We start from the raw sequence: 22,735 nt of genomic DNA, 5'->3' as shown, positions 1-22,735 counted from the left end.
TGTTCCATTCCATTTTCGACCACTTCCAATTTTCCTAGATTCGTACTTAGTACATTCCACATTCCAATTATTAATAGATGTTTCCAGCTGTTTCTTCTCATTTTGAGTCATGCCACATCAGCAAATGAAGGTCCCAAAAGGTTGACTCCATCCATGTCATTAAGGTCAACTCTGCCTTTAGGAGGCAGCTCTTCCTCAGTTGTGTTTTGAGTGTCTTCCAACCTGAGGGGCTCATCTTCTGGCACTGTATCAGATAATGTTCTGCTGCTATTCATAAGGTTTTCACTGGACAATTTTTTCAGAAGTAGACTGCCAGGTCCTTCTTCCTAGTATCTTAGTCTGGAAATTCTACTGAAACCTGTCCACCATGGGTGACCCTGCTGATTTTTTTTAATACCAGTGGCATAGCTTCCAATATCACAACAACACGCAAGCCACCACAGTATGACAAACTGACAGACTAGTGGTGGGGAGAGGTCACTATGCATCTGACACTTATAGCAAAAGAAAACTGAGAAAGCCTGGCTCATTCTCTTCTTTAAAATGAGTGAACTGGTCTTGGAGGCCATGATTATGTATGTTTATAGAGGAATGCCCATGACAGGTGAATGAATATTCCATATACCTAATTTCTTCTTTCTGTATTTTATCCCATCATGTGCATGTAGTTTTCTTCAGCTGACGTACTAGACTTTGTATTCTTCAACAGTGCAATTTAAAAGTCAGACAGAAGTGGCAAATAAAATAAACAAAGTCCCATCCCTGGAATTAGGAGACAGGTATTTGGATTCCTAAAGCAAGTGTTTTCTCGGTAAGTAACTGTGAACAACTCATTTAATGTTTCCATTTTTTTCATGCATAAGCTGAGACCAGATGATCTTGAACATTTTTTCCAGTGCCAAGAGTCTATGATTTTGGGGATAGGCATGAGAAAACTAACCACAATTTTCTTGCTGTTCAAGATTTTAATGTCTGATAGCTAGCATTCTTGCGGGATCAGAGACACAGGTGGGAGAAGCCAAACTAACATCCAGATAAACCTGTTTTTCCAGTAAACATAGAAAAATGTCAAGAAGTCAATTCCTCACGCTCCCTTTTGCATGAGGAGACCAGAATTTGCAAGTCGTTCTCTGTCCTTGCATAGATGCCATGGGGAGGCTTATCCAACACGGAGTGTGCTGGGTAGCTAAATCTGCTTTGATGCTGAGGAAGAATTTATTGTGTGACATATATGCCTTTAGTAAGGCCCAGGGAGAAATCATATCTATGTCAAGACAGGCCTAGATCATAGATGTAGCTTTATGAAAAACAGGAAGCGGGCATCAAATGTAACCCTAAGATTTCAAACAAGGGTGATTGGGCAAATGGCAGTGACATTAAGGAAAAGAGAGGACATGGATGGGAGAAGATGAAAAGTTCAGCTTCCAATTTTTGAGTGTTACGGGTCAGCAGATCATCCTACAGGTGATTTAAGTAGTTGAAAGTCCATTTATTCATAAAGATCTAAATATTCTTTTACAACATAGAGTGTTTAAGTCACTATCTTAAGTTACTAAAAGTAGGTTTTGAACAGCAAAGTGAGTTCCAGAATGTGTGTCTCTGTAAACCCAGATATATCCAGGTGTAGATATATTTTTTCCCTGCTTTAGCATCCTCTTTCCTCTCTCCCAACTGCCACCTCCTGGACTTCCTAGAAAAGGAGAAGTTGAGATGTAAGTTTTGTAGTATTCGGAGCTCAAAGCAAGTGATTGTTAGGTGTGTAATACTCTGGGATTTCTCAGACAATCCCAGCCCAATGACCTTTAGACAAGTGGAGTAATCATAGAACAAAAGATGCAATGTATAAAAGACTGTGCTTCTATATTTTTAGTGCAAAACTAAGAATACAAGGCAATGTGGCTTAATGGCCGTATTATCATTGAGCGTATCAGCCTAGCAGGAATAGGGCATTTCTCCCTACCTGCCTCAGTATAGGACTGTAGAGGTAGAAAGGGAAAATGACCTTGTCAGCCCAAGAAAAATGAATGCAAGGGCAATAGCACTTCACAAACACACACATCAATTGATCCAGATAGAAAGATCTAGAGGGAAGCTGAGGCTCTAGCAGTAAAGAAATGCACAAGGAAAGTACAATCTCTATTTTATTTCTGTCATGTTAATCACATAGTACTACCCAGTTTGGTGTGGATTTAGGATTAGGAATAGAAACACTGTGCTGTGCTGGAATGAACATGAGTTCAAATTCCAGCTCTTTGGTTTACCAGCTGTGACGTGTGTACCGGAACCTCAGGTTTCTAATTTATAAAATGAGAATCATAATGCCAAGTTTATAGTGTCATTTGGAAGATTGAAGTAATGTATGTAAAATGCACACAATTGACCCTTTTATATTATTGCCCCCAGCTTCAGAGGACTCTACCTACCACTATTACAATGTCCATCTCCACTGTAGGTTCTCCAGAACAGAGTCCTGGTCTTGATTTTGTCTGGTTTTCCCATGGAGAATATGGTGCCTGGTATGATGAAATAATTGAAATTAATGTATTAAAATTAAAATGGGCTAACTGTTGCTTTGAATTGTTATGAGGGCTCTATGATTAGTTGCTTTTACATTCTAAGAGAAGCCCTCATTTGTAATCAGAAATTTGTCTGACTATATTCAGATCTATGCTGGGCACATTTCTGGCTCTATGTCCTAGACCTATAGGTAAAGTTCCCAGCTCCTCTCCCATCATTTTAATCATTGTAGCACCACTATGAATGATAACTAATTAACTGAATGAATGAATTAATCAATCTTTGTGAGGCAGTTTATGAAGGTAAAGTTGATTAAAAAATCTTTTGATCAGTGAATTGAAAAATGATGTGGTTCAAATTACAAATAACCAATGATTAAAGAGATGATTTTTCATTATTTTAGTGAGCTAATTGGTACCAGGAAAGAAATTATCTAAAGCACTAAAAGAAAGTAAGAAATTTTTAGTTGTAGAACCACAATCTATCCCAAAATACGGTGAACAATTGCCAAAATTGGAACCCAAAAAAAACAGTACAATAAAGGAAACAATTCTTCTGTGAAGTGGAAGGTAAAGAATGGGAGAACTAGCTCTAGTGTTTCTGAACTGATCATTATATTTCAGGGAGAAAGGTATCGGTGTTTCCGGGATGATTTTCTACATTGTAAGTTTCATTAAGGTATTTAGAATTACTCAAAAAGATATTCCAGCATTTTTAGTGCCCTTTTATTTATCCATTTAAGAAAAGACTTCATTTTAGCTCAAATTTTGCCTCTGCTCTTCAGAGGATTTGTTGTTTTTTTGTTTGTTTTGTTTTTAGAGCAAAATAAATTCCATCTACCTATAACTGTTTTTGGAGTCCTAGTGGCACAGTGGTTAAGAGCTCAGCTATGAACCAAAATGTCAGCAGTTCAAATCCACCAGTCCTTCTTTGGAAACCTTATGGGGCAGCTCTACTCTATCCTATAGGGTCACTATGAGTAGGAATCAACTTGATGGCAATGGGTATGGTTTTTTGGGTTTTTTTATAACCATTTTGTTACAATTATATCTAGATACCTTTAGTCTCTCAAAGAACTTTTAAGTCCTCAGACTCTACCATTTTATCCCATCAGTGGGAAGAGTATAAATCAGGGGCTAACAAAGAGTAAGACCTAGAACTGAGTTTCTGTTCCTGCCTCACTTTTCCAAGGTAAAGTTAAAATACTTCCAAAAGTATGGCTCACAAAAGCATTGTCACTGACAATGAATCTGAATGTTTCCAAATCACTTTGAAAATATAAAATGTGATGTAAATGCTTAATTAAAAAAAGTCACATGTGACACAATGCTATTTTTAATACCTGTCTAACAAGAACCCGCCCACGTTTTTCTAAAATAACTGAGCTGCAAGCCAAGAAGGAATCAACCAAGATATTGCGTGCTGCACTTTGATTTCAGAGGCAATGCATGATTCGGACCCATCACAACTGTACTTGCCACCCAAGGGAGGGGTAGCTTCCTTGAAGAAAACTGCGGGGTTGGAAGGCCTCCCCTCTTAGGTCTGCTCTTAAAGCAGAGGTTTGCCCTCCCACAGCTATCCGCAACAAAGATCATCAAGAGTCACCAAGAACTTTCTTCCCTTTTCTCCCCCACTATGCTAATCTCTTTAAAGTAGATACAGTGCATGATTTTAACTGAGGCTCACCAGCAAGTAAAAATCGAAAGGGCAATTGATAAAACTGACTAGTGCCTATTAGCATGTGGGCTCTAGCACCTCAAGGTAAGGATTTTCATTTGGGATCCAAAAGGTCAAAATCAACTGTTTTCTACATATTGATTGGAAGAGATCAATAAAAAAAAATTTTTTTTTAATTTTTTAATCTCATTTTTTCTCCTCTCACTTTCCAGCTTACCAGCCTAATCTCTAAACATTAACTGGACATTGACTATGTATATAAGATGCTGAAATGCATGATCATTCTTGTATTGTTCCCAGGTAAAATATACTTGACAAAGGTGATGTGACTGGACCCATTCCTCATAAATTTGGGTGATTAGCAGAAATATGGAGAGAAGCTAGGAATTCCATTGTTGCCAGTTATTGGTACAAACCAGAGATGGCCAGACATCTGAAATGGTTGCACTTCCTGGCTCTTTCCAATTTGTCCTTTGACTTTGCTTTATCTACACTCTGAGCTTCAAGAAGGCGTTTCCAAGTGAATGTCATGGGAGGATTCTGACCAGATGATCAGGAAGCCAAAACCTAACCAAGTTGCCGATGAAAAGCAAGGAAAAAGCAAAGGTCAAAACCATCTGTTTCCTCTGTGTCTAAGAAATCATATCTCTGACATTCTCTTTGATTTTGTTTAATTTAGTATGTCAACTTATAAAGCATTTAGAATTACTGGCTATCATTCCATATAGGTGAGATTTGGAGAGGCTAAAGTAGCATTAAGAAGAGGTCTCTACCCTTAAGTAGCCTAAAGTTCCATTACAAAGACAATATTTACTCCCATGTGCAATAGAAAACGATAGGAGCAAGAACAGTCACTAAACACAAGATTGGAGGTACCAACTATAAACTATAATGCTGAAGGCACTTAAAGAAGAAAAAGGAGTTAGCAAAGTCTTCATAAGGAGGTAGAAACTGAGCTGTGATAAAAAAAAAAAAAAAAACATTGCCATCAAGTAGATTCTGACTCATAATGACCTTATACAATAGAGTAGAACTGCCCCATAGGGTTTCCAAAGAGCAGCTGGTAGATTCAAACTGCTGACGTTTTGGTTTACACCCAAACACTTAACCACTTGCACCACCAGGGCTCTGAACTGTGATATAGTGGGCAGAATTAGAATAGGAAATGAGCAATGGTTGAAGCATTCAGGAAGAATACCCACTGCCATCAAGTCTATGCCGATTCATAGAATAGAAGACCATAATATCAGAATTCTAAGCATGGTACCCTCTGGCCCACTCAATTGACTAAAATCTCATTATTAGAATCCTGATGAGGTAGAGATCACTTTGCTTTGACATCAGATAGATATATTTCCAATCCTAGAGCCATTAATGAGCCAGCCCTTTGAACTTGGGTAAGTTGTGAATCTTCTCATGTAGGTTAATAGTAGGACTTTGTAGAACTAAAAAGTAATCAGTAACCAGTTGCCATCAAGTTGATTCCAACTCATGGCAAACCCACATATTTCAGAGTAGAACTGCTCCATAGGGTTTTCAGTAGCTGATTTTTGAGAAGTAAGTCACCAGATCTTTCTTCCAAGGTACCTCTGGGTGTACTCAAACTTCCAACCTATCAGTTAGCAGCCAAGCACATTAACTGTTTGCACCACCAAGGGACTCCTTATAGAACTACTGAAATAATAAAGTAATATGTGTACACACCCAGGTAATAAAAGTTCAAATAATATTAATTTATGTTCACCTTAAATAAAGCAAACAAAAAAAAAAACCGTTGCAGATGAGGCGATTCTGATTCATGGCAACCCATGTGTTAGCGTGTAACTGTGTCCATAATGTTTCCTTGAGTATGATCTTTATGGAAACAGATTGCCAGGCCTTTCTTCCATGCACTACTGGGTGGGTTTAAACCACCAGCATTTCAGTTAGTGGCTGAGTGCAAATAATTTGCACCACCCAGGTTTTTCTATTGTACCTTCAGGACCCACTGATTGTCAGGTCTATATCAGAGACTGTTCCTTAACCATTCTTTCCTTCTGTCGTATTAGAGTTCTAGCTGGGCTTGTAGTTGCCTAGCCAGAGACTACATTTACCAACTGTCTTGGCAACTCCATGGCCTGTGTGTCTTTGCTCCCACCAGTAGCATATAAGCAGAAGTGACTTGCCTCACTGCCAGGCCTGGGCTTTAAAAGAGCCTGTGAGCTTTTTCTTCCTCTTGTAAGTCAGAACATGGGATTGCCTGAAACTCAGTTCGACCATGCAGATAAGGACATTGTCTTGGGAAAGGGCAAAGAAACAAGTCGGAATGACTACATGAAGCAGAACAGACAACTTACCCTCCCTGGATCAGTAGAGGAGAGAGAAATAAGTTTCTTTATTTTTTTAGCCACTGTAATATTGAGTTTTTCTGTTACAGCAGCTTAGTCTTTCCACCTTACTTATTAATTGGAAACACCTTTCTTCAACAACATAAATGATGACTATACACATGGACCTCACCAGATGGAATATGCAGGAATCAAATTGGCTACAACTGTAGAAAGAGTCGATGGAGAAGCTCAATATCATCAGTCAGAACTCAATATCACCAGAGGTCAACTGTGGAACAACCAATTGCTTATATGCAAGTTCAAGTGGACGCTGAAGAAAATCAAAACAAGTCCAGAAAAGCCAAAATAAAACCTTGAGTATGCCAACCTGAATTTAGAGACCATCTCAAGAATAGATTTGATGCATTGAACACTAATGACCAAAGACCAGACAAGGAATGACATCAAGGACATCATACATTAAGAAAGCAAAAGGTCATTAAAAAGACAGGAAAGAAAGAAAAGAACAATATGGATGTCAGAAGAGACTCTGAAACTTGCTCTTGAAAACAGAGTAGCTAAAGCAAAAGCAAGAAATAATGAAGTAAAAGAGCTGAACAGAAGATTTCAAAGGGAGGCTAGAGGAAAAAAAGTAAAGTATTATAATGAGATGGGCAAAGACTTGGAGTTAGAAAGCCAAAAGGGAAGAACACACACCGTATTTCTCGAACCAAAAGATCTGGAGAAAAAACTAAAGCCTCTAGTTGCAATACTGAAGAATTCTATGGACAGAATATTGAATGATGCAGGGAGCATAAAAAGAGGATGGAAGGAATACACAGGATCACTGTACCAAAAAGAATCGGTCAATGTTCAGCCATTTCAGGTAGCATATGATCAAGAATCAATGATATGGAAGGAAGAAGTCCAAACTGCACTGAAGGTACTGGTTAAAAAAAAAGGGGAGGGGGGGGATTCAGGAATTGAAGGAATACTAACTGAGATATTTCAACAAATGGATGCAGCGCTGGAGGTGCTCACTCGTCTATGTCAGAAATTTGGAAGACAGGTACCTGACCAACTGACCTGAAGAGATTCATATATGTGCCCATTCTAAAGAAAGGTGAGCCAAGGAATACAAAAATTATCAAATAGTATCATTTTATCATACTCAAGGATCAAAACCAGGTTTGGTTTGATTGGGGTTTTTTTTAGTAAAATTTTCTGAAGATAATTCAAAAACAGTTGCAGCAGTACTTTGACAGGGAACTGCCAGAAATTCAAGCCAGGTTCAGAAGAGGACATAGCACAAGGGGTATTGTTGATGATGTCAGATGGATGCTGGATGAAAGCAGAGAACACTGGAAAGATGTCTACCTATGTTTTATTGACTATGCAAAGGCATTAGACTGTGTGGATCAAAACAAATCATGGATAACATTGTGAAGAATGGAAATTCCAGAACACTTAATTGTGCTCTTATAGAACCTGTACATGGAAACCCTGGTAGCGTAGTGGTTAAGTGCTATGGCTGCTAACCAAAGGGTCAGCAGGTCGAATCCTCCAGGCACTCCTTAGAAACTCTATGGGGAAGTTCTAGACTGTCCTATAGGGTCGCTGTAAGTCGGAATTGACTCGACGTCACTGGGTTTGGTTTTTGTTTTGTTTGGTTTGGTTTTTGGTTTTTTTGTTAGAACCTGTACATAGACCAAGAGGCAGTCATTCAAACAGAACAAGGGGATATTGCATGGTTTAAAATCAAGAAAGGTGTGTGTCAGGGTTGTATCATTTCACCATACTTATTCAATCTGTACACTAAATGAATAATCCAAGAAGCTGGACTATATGAAGACAAATGCAACATCAGGATTGGAGGAAGACTCGTTAACAACCTGCAGATATGCAGATAACATAACCTTTCTTGCTGAGACTGAAGAAGACTTGAAGCACTTACTGATGATGATCAAAGACCCATACCTTCAGTATAAATTATACCTCAAAATAAAGAAAACAAAAGTCCTCACAACTGGATCAATAAGCAACATCATGATAAACAGAGAAAAGATTGAAGTTGTCAAGGATTTCATTTTACTTGGATCCACAATCAACATCCATGGAAGCAGCAGGCAAGAAATCAAACAACATATTGTATCTGGCAAATCTGATGCAAAAAACCTCTTCGAAGTGTTAAAAAGCAAAGACGTCACCTTGAGGATTAAGGTGTGTCTGATCCAAGCCATGGTATTTTCAATCCCCTCATAGTCTTGCAAAGGCTGGACAATGATTAAAGAAAATCGAAGAAGAATTGATGCCTTTGAATTATAGTGTTGGAGAAGAGTATTGGATATACCATGGACTACCAGAAGAACAAATTAATCTGTCCTCTAAGAAGTACGATCTGAATTCTCTTTAGAAGCAAGGATGGCGAGACTTTGTCTCACTGTTGATACTGGTAATGATTCTCTCTCCCACTCATGAATTTAGAGGAGGTCAATTGCCTCTGCCATGCCATTTTTTACAGTTGGCATCTGAAACCCGATTCATTGCAATGGCTCCAGACTCGTGGAAGCATGGGACTTTGTAAGAGAAAGAACAAAGGGGCGTGGGAAGTGAAACTTTTGATGCTTAGATGGTTACTTTGATTGGTGTTATGTGTAATGGCTGAAAGGAAAGTAAGAGATATTTTGCTGCAGCTGAGGGGAGAAAAGCCACATCTGGAGTGGCTGGGGGCAAAAGCCTGGCAAATCAAGCAAGATGATTGCTAGGGGTGCAGGGTCTTCTGGTTCCACCCAGCCAGACATCAAAGGAAATACACATACAAATGGGAAGCTAGTCAAGGGGTAGAGAAGATGACACTGGAGTATTTTTTAAAAGGGTATGTGCTCATTTGAATGTACTATGGATATTGAATGTTTCTCCTACCTAGTGTTGTAAAACAGACCTAAATATATGATGGAAATGAACCTTGGGTTTTACAAATTAAGGAGAGTGAGGGTGTAACTCCACCTCCAGTGAATATTTGATTGGATATGCTAAGACGGGAACTAGCATTTGCCTGAAAGAAACACTGTCTCTTGGCTTGAATGCAATAACCCTGTGTATAGAGAATTGGAGGCTTAGGTCAAAAACCTGAAAACCTGAACCCCTCCCAGAATCCTTCCAATTAGGAAATTTGTATTTGAAAAGACATGCAGACCTACTCAGAACTGCTGAGAGAATAGGAGACTTGTATTTGAAGGAAGGACCAGGAGAAAAAAAAAGGGGGTTTTGCTTTTTGACTTTCGAGCAAGTGGTTTTCGGTTGGATGCATCAAGGCGGGAAAAGTCAGTGCCCATCAGAAGAACCCCCTTCCAGGACTGGAAATTAAAGACAGCTGGCAAGTAGACAGCCTGGTATGCTCACTAGAGGTAACAGCCTAGGGCCATGAGATCAGTGGAAGTGTGGGAGGCAGAGCAATGAAGAGATGGGCTGAGTTTGGACATGTTCCAAACTCCATTTCGTGCTGTAATCCTAGACTATATGCCTGTGATTATGATCCCATTTAGGAGTGAGTTGTCAGTTATGCTAATCAGGCAGGATTACTGTGGAACGCGTCTTGAGTCACCAACTTACTAGAGAGTGTGACTCAAGAACACTTAACCCAGTTACCACCCTTACCACACTTAATCAAGTCATGCCCTTACTTGAGTCACACATTTTTATCTTTACAAGAGATAAAAGGAGAGAGAAGCCAGCAAGGGGGCAGGGGACAGCACCACCAAGAAGAGCTAGGAGTTGAGTGTGCCCTTTGGACCTGGGATCCTTGCACTGAGAACTTCCTAGACCCAGGATACAAAGAGCTATAACACCGGAGATGGCACAAGGTGGAGATAAGCAGTAGCAAGCTTGGCAGAGAACTGGCAGCAGCAGAACCAGGAGACCAGCACAGGGCAGAGTGGTGGGCTTCCTGGCCCATGGATCGAGGTGACTTACAGGCAGTATGCCAACGCACAGAGCAAGAGAGCTGAGTGCCTTCAGGCAGAAGGCTTCCTGGCAGAGTGGGGTACCTTCAGGAACTTGTCGATGGAGCTATTCTTGCTGACCCATGGAGTGAGAGGCTGAGGCTTACTGGCAAAGTGGGGTGCGCCCAGGCACTTGTTGACAGAGCTAAAGAGATTTGTAGCTCTTGCCTGAGCAGGGCAGAGTCCAGGCCCAGGGGCCAAAAGGCCAAGGGACTGAGGGCCGGAGAGAGAGGTCTGCCTGTGAGCATGGCTGAACAGAGGCTGTCCTGATTGAAGAACTGTATCCTGAGTTATTTCTGATCCCGAATTGTAACCTGCTACTTCACTAATGGATCCCTGGTGGCACAGTGGTCAAGAGATTGGCTGCTAATCAAAAGATCGGCAGTTCAAATCCACCAGCCTCTCCTTGGAAACCCTATGGGGCAGTTCTATTCTGTCTTATAGGGTTGCTATGAGTAGGAATTGACTGGACGGCAATGAGTACTTCCCTAATAAACACCATAATCGTGAATACCGTCTAAGAGTTCTGTGTGGCCATTGCAACAAATTATTAAACCCAGCAGAGAAGTAGAGAGTGCCAGGGAGGGACAGCTGGTATCAGAATTCATAAAAAGATTGGAGAGAGGAAGCATGTCTGACCTCTGCCTCATAGGAATCAGCCTTGGACCGTTGATGCTGATAATGACTCTTCTCTGCACTAGTGTGAAGTTACAGGAGGTCAGAAGTCTCCGCCAGGCCATTTTTGCACTTACTTCGAACATGTTTTCAGAAGGGACCAATCCCTGGAGAAGAACATCAAGGTCAGCGAAAAAGAGGAAGATCCTCAATGAGATGGATTGACACAGTGGCTGCAATAATGGGCTCAAACATAGCAATGATTATGAAGATGACTCAGGACCGGGCAGTGTTTCATTCTGTTGTACCTAGGGTCTCTATAGGGAAGGACTTGATGGCGCCTTACCAGAACAATGCAATATCTCATTTGTCCTTTGAAAAAGTTGTCTCGTTTAGGTAGGGCAGATATTATCCTCTTTTCACAGATGAGCAAACTAAAGCCAAAGGAAGCCCAAGGTCACCTGATCTGTCAATGCTCTTCTGTCAGTAATTCCCAGAGCCTTAGTCTTCCCACTCCACACATTCGTCACTTCTTCCCGAGGTTGTGAACAGAGCTGTTTAGGAAATTTAGGTGTTAATGAAAAATTGACAGGGTTGAATTTTATATTTCAAATATAGAATCATGAAATGCTTTAAATTTTAAATTAAGCTGCACATTGCAAGTGTTTTTCAAATTATTGCTATTATGCATTTATTGCCACTATAAAATTTCAAGGAGCACTGGAATATATAGTTGCTCTACAGAGTTCTAGGATCCAGGGCTGAGATGTTTAGCATGGGGGGTAATTTACACCCATAATGTAATTAACAGGAGGCAATTTGCATTCAGATTTGTACATTACAGTATTTTTTCCAATTATAAAAATCAAGAACCGCCCCGGCAAGCATAGGAGGTTTCTGAGTGTTCTGACAATTAGTATTTTAAACAAATGACATTGAGAAAGAGGGCTTTTTAATCCTCTTCTGGAGCCTTAGCAGTTTGCCAAGAAGTAATAAGCTATCTGTCAGATATTTTAATATGAAACATGCTGTGATAAATAACTACTCTCACCCCCACATTATTTTTGCTCAAATGTATTTATAAGTTTCCTCTGGTTCTCACCTATTGATAAGCTGTGCCTATAAATAAAATATTTGAAAGGCATAAACCTAAACATTTGAAGTGAGTAATAATCCAAGTGTTATATTAACAAGAAAATTGTAATTTAGAGGTATCGAAAAAAATCCATAGATTATGCAGAACAGCTGTGTTGTGGGGTAAAGAGCATTAGACTTAGCATGGAATGATTTTCACTACCTAAAAGACCTCAGTCGGGTTATTTAAACTCTCTGTCTCAGTCTCCTGTTCAAAAAAAAAAAGTACATATTGTATCACTTGCAGATATAAATATTAAGTAAGGTGTTTAAGAAAATGTTCCCAGCTTATAATAGGTGCTCAATAAATACTTGCTAAGAGCTAAATGTGGAGAAAGGGCAAATCTAATAGCTGCCATGTATTGAGCACTGTTCTAAGACAATTCTATAAGAGGGTACTAATATCGCTACTATATTACAGATGAGGAAACTGTGAATGGAAGGAGTTGGCTGTCTAAGTTCACACTTAGACGGGGTGGCAGTAGGATCTGAATTCAGGGAGCCAGACTCTCATCTATAGTTCTACTCTATGCTGTATGGAGTACAGTTCTCCTCTGACACACGGGGTCATCCTGAGGCAGAATTGACTCGACCACAACTGGTGATTTTGTGCTTTGCCGGGTATATCATTAGATTCACCAAGTTACATGTTCTGTTCATTGTAAGTCAACATGTGGCTTCTAAAATTAGTAACAAGAGAAGGAATGAAAATCAAAAAAGAAAACAAGTTGGAGTAATCTGCCCTGTATGATCCATTACATGAGTTACCCCCAACCTGGCAACCTTCTCTTTCTCATTAAAAGAAACTTTTGGGGCACAGAGGGAGAAAATGTCCTGCTAAATATATTCAAGTAGCCAGTAATTTGGGAAAACAAAATTTCTTGTTATCTTGAAATCGAACTATTTGCCTGAATCAAGCATCCAGCAACATCCTGGCTGAATCGGATCACAATCATCTTAGTTCTAACTCTCTTATTGCCACAAGAAGTAAGCTAAAGCACATTAGTCTACTTAGGTCTTCTCTTTTACCCTGGACAAAATCTTGTCTCTCTGACAAGTCTTTAAATGCTTTCAGGAAAGAGTTGCATCATATACCTCTCCTTAACCGTTTATAGTACTAGGTGAACACCTACCACATGCCTAGCCATGGACCAAGCACTTGGCAGTGAGGTTAGTGATCGTAACGATAGTAGTAATAACTAGCATTTACTGAGCTTATCAAAGTTTCAGGCACAGAACTAATCAGTTTCCATGCACTACTTCATTTAATCGTTGAAACCATGCTGTGAAATGGGTAAACAAACAAACAAACAAAAGCTATTGCCATTGAGTCAACTGCAATTCAAAGCAACCCTATAGGAGAGAGAACTGTTCCATAGGGTTTCCAAGGAGAAGCTAGTGAATTCAAACTGCCAACCTTTGTTTAGCAGCTGTAACGGTTAAGATTGTGTGTCAACTTGGCTGGGCCATGATTCTTAGTGTCTATATGTGATCATCCCCATGGTGGGATCTGCTGTGAGTAGCTTATCAGTCAAAACGGAGTTTCCTTGGAAGTGTGGCCTGCATAGAATATAAGTGGATGTTCTGGCTTTTGTCTGCACTGGATCCTGCAGGTGGCTCTTGTTTGTCTGACCTCCAGTCCTTGGGACTTGCGGTATCAGCTTACCTGCCAATCTTGGGATTCATTAATCTTCACAGCCTGTGAGCAAGAGCCCTACTCTCTGACTTGTCAATCTTGGATTCACCAGCCCCTGTGGCTACGTGAACCAGGAGAAGCCTCTATCTTGATCCACAGACTTGGGAAGTTCCAGCCTGTACAATCCTGTGAGCCATTTCCCTGATATAAGTCTCTATATATATGTTTATACAATTTACTGGTTTTGCTTCTCTAGAGAACCTAGCCTAAGACAGCAGCCATAGGTCTTAACCACTGCACCACCAGGGTGCCAATGAAATAGGTACCATTATTAAATGAGGGAAATGAGACTTGGAATGGTTAGGATACAAGAGTTTTAAGACAGTAACATCAAGGAGCTTACACTCTATCTAAGAATGTAAGACCAATTTGGGTAAAATTTTTATTGAAAAATATTATATATAATTAAATACTACACTGTGTGGAATAGGTTATTTGTCCTCTGAGGGGAGAATAGAGCCTATTCTACTAGTCAAGGAAATTCAACCACCTGGTTCTTACCTGGTTGCTTCACAGGTACCCCAGATTCAGCATATATGAATTCCAGTTTCCAACTTTCACTAACCCTAAACCTGCTTCTCTTTCTGTACTTTATATCTTGAGGGGTATGGTAAGCTAAATAATTCCCCCCCACCAAAAAAAATAGCCACCTTTTAATGCCTGAAAACTGTAAATATGTTACCTTACACGTAAGAGACTTTGCAGACGTGGTAAAAATAAGAATCCTGAGATGGTAAGATTATCCTGAATTATCCAGGTGGGCTCAGTGTAATTGTTGGGATCCTTGTAAGAGGGAAGCAGGTGGTCAAAGTCACACAAGGAAATGTGAGGGGAAAACAGACATGTCAGAGTGAAGAGAAGATACTATGCTTCTGGCTTTGAAGATGGAAGACGGCACCATGAGCCAAGGAATGTAGGTCACCTCTAGAAGCTAGAAAAAGCCAAGAACAAGACAAGAGTAGGTATACAGACGGCAATCAACATTCTTTTGTGGTTACCAAGGATGGGAGGGGGAGGGAGGGGGGATCACTCTCTAAACAGCAGACACTTGTTTTTGGTGATGGGAAAGGCAATACCAAATGTGGGTAAAGAATGTACACCTTAAAGTGATGACAATAAGAAATACACAAGATTAAGGGAGCTCATATGTGTGCTATGACATTGTATCTGTATGTATATGCTATAACATATACAATTTGGCAACAGCAGTAACAACCAAAAAATACGTGAGTAGTTACATAGGTAGATGTATATGCATATATGCATACAAGGTATATATGTGTATATATGTGTGCATATACAGATGTATCTGTAAGCATAGGTATATACATGTTGTGTTGCTGCACATATATTCATATATATAATAAGGCACATAGGGGACACAGTCACACTTACCTCCCAGACATAACCAAACACCTCGAAGAGCTGGTTTAACAGGTTTGAAGGCTTAGGACGATAGTCTTTGGGACAACTCAATTTGCACAACCTAGCCTATAAAGTTTATGTTTTACATTCTAGTCTGGTAAGTAGCATCTGGAGTCTTAAAAGCTTGGGAGTGGCCATCTAAGATACAACTGTTGGTCTCTACTCAACTGGAACAAAAGAGAAAGAAGGAAACCAAAGACTCAAAGAATTATCTAGTCTACAGGACTACTTGCATACACGAACCACATCCTCATCTATCCAGAGATCAGAAGAACTAGAAGGTTCACCCAGCTATCACTACCAAGAGTTATGATGAGGGACACAGTAGAAGGTCCCAGACAGAATGGGAGAAAACTGTAGGAGGAAATTCTAATTCTTATTTTTTAAAAAAAGACACACTGGACCTGTAGAGACTAGAGGAATCCCTGAGACTATCCACCTGAGATACCCTTTAAACTTTGAACTGAAACTACCCCTGGGGATCACATTTCAGCTAAATAACAGATTGGCTTATAAAATAAACACTATCAACTGTGACTACTGTGGTTCTTTTAAAAAAAAAAAAAAATCACCTTTATAAGACCAGTCAACATTTACCCTAAAACATAGCTGAGAAGGTCAGACTGGTTTGGGGTGGGGGGTTGAGGGGGAGGAAGAGTGTAGGTTAAAGGGTGGTGTCTTAGTGATCTATTGCTGCTAAAACAGAAGTACCAAAAGTGAAAGGCTTTAACAAAGAGAAATTTATTTTCTCACAGACTAGAAGTCCAAATTCAGAGCATCAGCTCTAGGGGAAGGCTTTCTCTCTGTGTCACCTCTGGAGGAAGGTCCTTCTCATCAATCTTCCCCTGGACTAGGAGCTTCATCAAAAAGTAACCCCAGATCCAAAGGAGGCGCTCTGTTCCTGGCGCTGCTTTCTTGGTGGTATGAAGTTCCACCCTCCTCCCCACCCCCCACCTTGCTTCCTGTTCTTTTTATCTCTTGTGAGATAAAACGGGGTGCAGGCCACACTCCTGGGAAACTCCATTTACCTTGGATCAGGGATGTGACCTTAGTAAGGGTGTTACAATCCCACCTTAATTCTCTTTAACATAAAATTACAGCCACAAAATGGAAGACAACCACACAATACTGGGAATCAAGGCCTAACCAAGTTGACACATATTTCTAGGGACCCAATTCAATCCATGACAGGTGGAGAAGCTGGATTAATGGAAGCGAAACAACCAGAATGGAAATATGGAGAATGTTGACGCAATGTAGAAAATATAATCAAGGTCACTGAACAATATGTATGATCAGCCCCTGCAACGTGAAACAGGAGAAGCCTCCAACAAACACTTGACCCATGGGCTTTGGGACTTGCCAGCCTCCAAAACTAAGTGAGCCATTAAATATCTCTATTTCTTTATCTGCCTCTCTTTGTCTGTCTCTCTATATAAATATATGTATTTATGTATGTATATATACACTTCACTAGTTTTGCTTCTCTGGAGAACCCAGCCTAAGATATTTGTATAGAAATTGTTAAATGGGAACCTAATTCGTGGTGTAAACTTTGATAAAAAACTCAATAAAATATTTTTGAAAAATCAAGGAACAGATTCTCCCCCTAGAACGTCCAGAAGCAATGTAGCCCCACCAATACCTTGATTTTAGCCCACTGAGACTGATTTTGTACTACGGACCTCAAGAACTGTAAGATAACAAATTTGTCTTGTTATAAGCCACCAAGTTTGTTGTAATCTGTTAAAGCAGCTATAGAAAACAAATACCACAAAAAAATTACACCACCATCTACCTATTCCCCCAAATTCTTTCCATTCTATTATAGTCCCTGCCTCTCCCAATCCACTGTTCTTCATTTATACTTTTCTCGTATCTCATCTAGATTATTGCTACAGCCTCAAAATTTACTTCTCTTTCACCCTCCAAACCTACTCCCTTCTTCAAAGGTGATTTTTCTAAAATATCAATCTGACCACGTCACTGTCCTACTGATATATTTAACTGCCTTTGGTCTACTATAAGTTAAGGACAATGCTATCATGACTCAGGAAACCCCCCAGGGTCTCTCCTCTGCTGTCCCCTGCAGCCTGGGCTACATGCCCTCATCCCGCAAGCTTGGATTATATGCTCCTCTCTCTCCAACCTGGGGTATGTACCCCCTTCTTTCCATTCAGGACTACATGCTCATTTTCTCAGGGTTGCTTTGCATGCCCGCTTCTCCCCAGCATAGGGTATGTGTCCCCTTCTCCCTAGCCAAGATTACATGCTTCCCTCTGCAGCCTGAGCTATGTGCCCCTCCCCTTATTCTGGTCATTTGCAGTCCTTTGACTGCAGTGCACTTTCCCTCACTTCAATGCCTTTGGTTATGCTTTTCTCAACTAGGCAATGTCTACTTCTATCTCAAAACTCACCCCAGGTGCCACCTCCTCAAGAAACCTTTCCCTGGGGCTCTTCCACCCTTACTATCCATTAGTTCAGGTGCCCATCCTCTGTGTTCCCATGACACACATTTTATCTCTAGCATAGCACTTATCATCCCCGTGGCAACTATGTCTTTACTTGCCTAAACCCTCCATTAGACTGTGTTCACCCAAGCTAGGATTATGTCTTTCATCTGCCTCCCCAATATCCAGCACAGTGTCTGATATTACAGAGACTAAGAGTTTGTTGAATTAAAGTTCTAGGAGCAAAAAGGTAACATATCACTTATCCGTTCACTCGAAGAATACATATTGGGCACTCACTATCTGCATAACATTGTGGAATATACAAGTACGTGTAGTGGTGTCTGCCGTTTAAAATTTTAGAGTCTTGAGATATTATATAAATGACCAGTAGGTGGTAGTACCTAACCAGTCTACAAATGATGAGCTTCAGAGACTTAGAGGAAGAATTAATACCTAGAATAAATGGAAAGGAATTGGATTAGTGGCGGTTTCCTAGGACCAACTCATGGGAGTCTAAACGAAACTGCCAAACCAGCAGCAAAGAATTCTCACTAATGTGATATAAGATATTCAATAAACACCAAATGGCTTGACCAGGATATGAACATGCCCTTTGTCCAAAAAGGCAGAGGCGTGTTTCATTCTCACACGTTTCCAAGGGTACATCAAATTTCCTGGGTATATTGAGCATAGCAGAAAGAAGGGACCATGTACACTACAAGGAGGCAGAAGAAAACAAAACAAATTCTATTAAGTGAGTCACAGTGTCTAAGGAAGGATGTTCATCATTAGACACCCAGTTCCTAATAATTTTATGTAATCCAGATCTAGAGGCTGAGTGCTGCCATGACTAATACAGGCTACATGTTATTTCAAGGTCAACTTTTGCCCAGGAAAAATGGGGGACTCTTCTGTTCCTTGATCCTATCTGATAAAGGAGAAGCCAAAGTAGATTTATACAAGTGAAAATAAGGGTGAGTCAGAGCGTTTTACTCCATAAATAACAAAAATGGATTAAGGCTGACTTGTCACCAAGCAACCTATATAAAAACAGTCACATAACCTTGGATTTTAGTATATAAAAGAGATTCACTTAAAATTATTCGTGGCTGTCTCTTCACTGCTTTAATAGACTTAAAAAGCTGTTTCCATGCCAGGCATTCCATTGTAAACCTCCACTGGTGAAGATCGTGGGCCAAGCTGTTTCTTCTGCCAGGATTCAAATGCTTATTATTGGATTTGTCAAAGTAGATTTAGTTCAGAGTTTGACATCTACAAAACAATTATAAATGTATAATGATTAAAAGACTTTCTTTTTAATTTCATTGTAGATATATTAGTAAATAAATTATATTATGATAAATAAATATACTGTACAAATCAAAAGCTCCTAAAAACTAAACGAAAGTGCAAGTAAATATGAATGATAAGTGGATACCACATAAAATCACACAGAAATGATCAGGGGTATTATCCATGGATCAAGGACCAGAATGAATGAATTAGATATCCTTCAAGCTACATAGAAAACGAATTTAGGATAAAAAAATAACGAAAACCAGTGATTCCAAGTTTTTATTTTTTTTAATTTTGATAACAAAGTCACAAGACAAGAAACAATGTTCACCTGAGAAAATACTAAAGTGTTTTATTTTTATATAAGTAGAAAAAAGCAGCAAAATAATTTTTTGTAACATGACATAACCATTAGACAATTAGCTTCTAAGAGAGATTTTTGTAATGGGCTGCATGACCTTCCGAGGCAGTGTTATACAGTGGTATGAGTCATCTCAGGAATCAGACATTCCTAGATTCATACTTCAACTCCATCACTTCATAGCTGTGTGTGGTACTTAACCTCTCTGTGCCTGTGTGCCTCGACTGACTTTTCTATGGATAGGGATAATAATAGTGTCTACTGCATAGGGTTATTGTGATGGTTAAATGAGATAATCCATTGAAGTCTTGGCAGTGTTTGGTAATAGAAAGCACTTAATAAATATCACTTATAGTTGTTGATATTAATATTAGTTGACTTATTTTAATTTTTTCATGTTGACTGACACTATATTTTATACCCTATTTAGGGAATTTTTTTTTACTGTTAGTACTGTTGTCAGAGATCTGAGTTCTGGTCCTGGCTTCACCACTTGCAGAGGGTCTGGCACAAATCTCTTAATTTCATCAACTGTAAAATGGAAATAACAATTTGTGCACTACCTTGTCTGTCCTTGATGCTCAGACCCAATAAGATAACACAGTTTTGTTTTGTTTTGCTTCTTTAACGTAAAGCATCATAAAAATATTCACATGCTGGTGGTGATGATGATGGCTCTCTGATTCAGGGTGCCATTAATTGTAAAGGAATACAGTGTGGGGGCCAGGCTAGGCCAGATTACCACCCCTCTCAGCTTCGTCATGACAGTCCTCTCAATAAACAAGAGAAAGAGAGAAGGAGACAGGAAGTAATACTCGGATCCAGTTAGGCTTTCTTGATTCATTATTATTATTATCACTCTTGATATAAAGGGCCTTTAGAATCCCTTTTTTAAAGAGGAAAATGAGAGCCAAAGACGTGGCTAGAACTGAGAATTTATGGCATACACATTCTTTCCTCTAAAGATATCAAATTGCATAGTCAAGTTATATTTCTTTTACAAAGCAGGACACGAAATTGCATAAACAGAAAGATCTCATTTACATTTAAATTTCAGAGAAAACAACCAAAAGAAAATTCTTAAATTATTTCTTTGTATCTTGCAAAATACTACACTAAGTACATTCCAATTTTAACCAAAAATGTGATGTTTTAAATTATATGATGTTCTTGGTTATATTAGGGACAAGGGACAGCTATGACAGCGAACCCATTTTCAGAGTACTATGAAAGAATACTGCTTTTCAGAATTGTTAAGATTATGAAGAAAGAATCCAGTCCGGGAACAATGAGACTTTTTCATGTCCCTGGGTTTAGCTCATTTCAGAAATTTGGCCCAAAGATAATAAATCATTGATCTGCTCTAGTTTTACAAAGCTCATCTTAATTAAGAGTTTCCAATAAAAGAATTACATCCCTTACTAAGTCAGGTCTTAGTAAGCTTGGGATAAAATATGCCATAAATATTACATGGCTGCACTGATGCAAAGTTACGTGCAATGCAGGGTTTTAAAAATTCAAGTGCGTATAATCAAGAGCAGCCGCTTTGTGGATAAAGCCAATGTATCCAATTAAAAGCATACTGAAAATTAATACAGAGGTAATGTTTTATTATACATTCACTAAACTGTATTTTTAGAATCATTTTCAGCAAGGCTATATTATTTATTTTTTTTTTTAATTCTAAGTCCTATTCCGCTGGTTTTCATAGAACTGATTCACAGTGGTAAGGTGAAGGCATTACACAGCAAAAAAAAAAACCAGCAAACTGTGTTAAAGCTGAAAGTTAAATCTTTTATCACAGCATATGAAATTTCTAGATATAGAATTTCAAAACTGATTAAGTTTATATTTGGAACAAAATAAACGTATGAAATGCTTTAAGTTTTTAAGTACTTCAATTAGCTTTTTGTAAAAACAGTAATAGAAAAATAAGGCAATATTTAATCGGTAAAATGTTTAGCAAGGGAAGAAGTCCTATTTTGGTGCCTTAATGTCAGAAAAAGGACATCATCGTTCAGGTGGACTCCTTTTAATTAAAGATAATAGGGACACGCATGTCCCAATTTTTCTCACAAGAAACAGCCTTTATCCCCTGAGGATATTTTTATTTTGCTTTCAACGTCTGAAACCAAAAAAGACCATAAGTCAAAAGCTGCTTCTAATGTTTGACATGCCAAGGCTCAACCAGAAATAAGTATGTTTTATTTTTCGTTACGTCCCCACTCCAGCAAACTCAGTTCCTAGCTTCCTACAACAACCACTTAAATAATTAGCAGAGGAAAATTTATAAATGATTATTCATCGTGAGTTCTAGAATCAGATCCTAGGCAAGAGGATCAGGTTCAAGACATCACAGTAGTTTAGGAGAAAGTACAGCTCAGAAGTACAGATACATTCTACCAATTTGACACCGCATCTGCCTTCCAGAGAATCTGGCTTGCACTGGGTTCCCACATCCCATTCTCTTTGCATTTGTATGTATCAGAAGAAAAAAGAAAAAAAAAACTTTAAAGTAGAAATGTAAGGAAATAGGGGAAGAGGGGAGAAAATGTCAAACTCCGTATTTTGAATCTTGACCAAATAAAGAATCCCCTGTGCAAAGGATTTCCCCCATTATCATTAGATAAGGCCCTAAATGGCCTCATAACAACTGTATCTTAACTGCAAATTTAACATTTGCGCTTTACCTACTGACGGTACACATAGATTGGAGCATGCTGTGTACATTTCTACAAAGTGATTCAAAACAGACTGTACCTTATGAAACAATCGAGTTCATTTCATTAAAAATGTCTTACATCTAAGTTCTATCTGTAACTTCCCTATTGAGAATAAATTACAAAAGTATCATAGCCAATCTCTAATCCATCAATATAGTTTTTTAAAATTAAGATAAATCCTGCTTATTTTCTCTTGTTGATATTTTCAGAAGACTGTAGCTGTTGTGTCATTGGGATAAAACAATGTAAAACTTTACATTTCTATGAAAAAAACTAGTGTAGTAAATGTTCTTCAGAAACATGAGACAAAAAGAGACCATCTGTTACAGCCTTTAAAAAAAAAAAAAAAGTTTTTATACTAAGATCACTGATGGGTATAACCTTCAAGCCACCTTCAGGAAAAGCGGTTGAAGTAAGTCTACCACAAAATCAAATATTTTGCTAAATGTGAGACAGAATCAATCATTTTTTAAGCCATTGGAACTTCTTCTCCTTAATAAAATGACAGTTAAACGTTCTCTGCATCAT

This window comes from Loxodonta africana, chromosome 19 (genome assembly GCF_030014295.1).
Source record: "Loxodonta africana isolate mLoxAfr1 chromosome 19, mLoxAfr1.hap2, whole genome shotgun sequence".
In the NCBI taxonomy this organism is placed as follows: Eukaryota; Metazoa; Chordata; class Mammalia; order Proboscidea; family Elephantidae; genus Loxodonta; species Loxodonta africana.
This window is presented reverse-complemented; position numbering follows the sequence as displayed.